Source organism: Brassica oleracea, chromosome C4 (assembly GCF_000695525.1).
Source record: "Brassica oleracea var. oleracea cultivar TO1000 chromosome C4, BOL, whole genome shotgun sequence".
NCBI classification, from domain to species: Eukaryota; Viridiplantae; Streptophyta; class Magnoliopsida; order Brassicales; family Brassicaceae; genus Brassica; species Brassica oleracea.
Window position 1 is genome coordinate 19,202,111 of NC_027751.1, and position 389 is coordinate 19,202,499.

Genomic DNA, 389 nt, shown 5'->3' on the forward strand with positions numbered 1-389 from the left:
CGGACGGTCTCTTCTTGCTCCGGCTCTAGAAGGAGCTTGGCTGGCCTGAATCTCAACAAGCCTCTGGTGGATCTGATCTAAACCTGCGTTCAACATGTTAGACATAGAATCATTCAAGGCATGCATTTGAAGGTTAGACAATCCAGCAACTGAGTTTGCGGGACGGTTCCGTTCATCATCACTACTCATGGTTCCTGAAATTTCTCAAACACAAAACGTTAGATAAAAATCCTCACTCTCTCAAGTGTTTGATCCTCACCCACCGACGTGTTTCTCTCAGAATTTGGATGGTCACACAAACAAGTTTCCACTCAAGGTTCTAAGAAGAACAGATCTAAGAATCCCAATGGACAAATCGAAGCAAACACACAAGGGAATTTTCTCAAGAT

At 43.7% G+C, this 389-nt stretch overlaps 1 pseudogene; it reads right to left on the reverse strand.

The window, feature by feature from the left end:
* The window catches only part of LOC106338314, a 4,730-nt pseudogene extending 4,541 nt beyond the window's left edge, over nt 1–189 (reverse strand).
* Nucleotides 190–389: the final 200 nt, after the last annotated feature.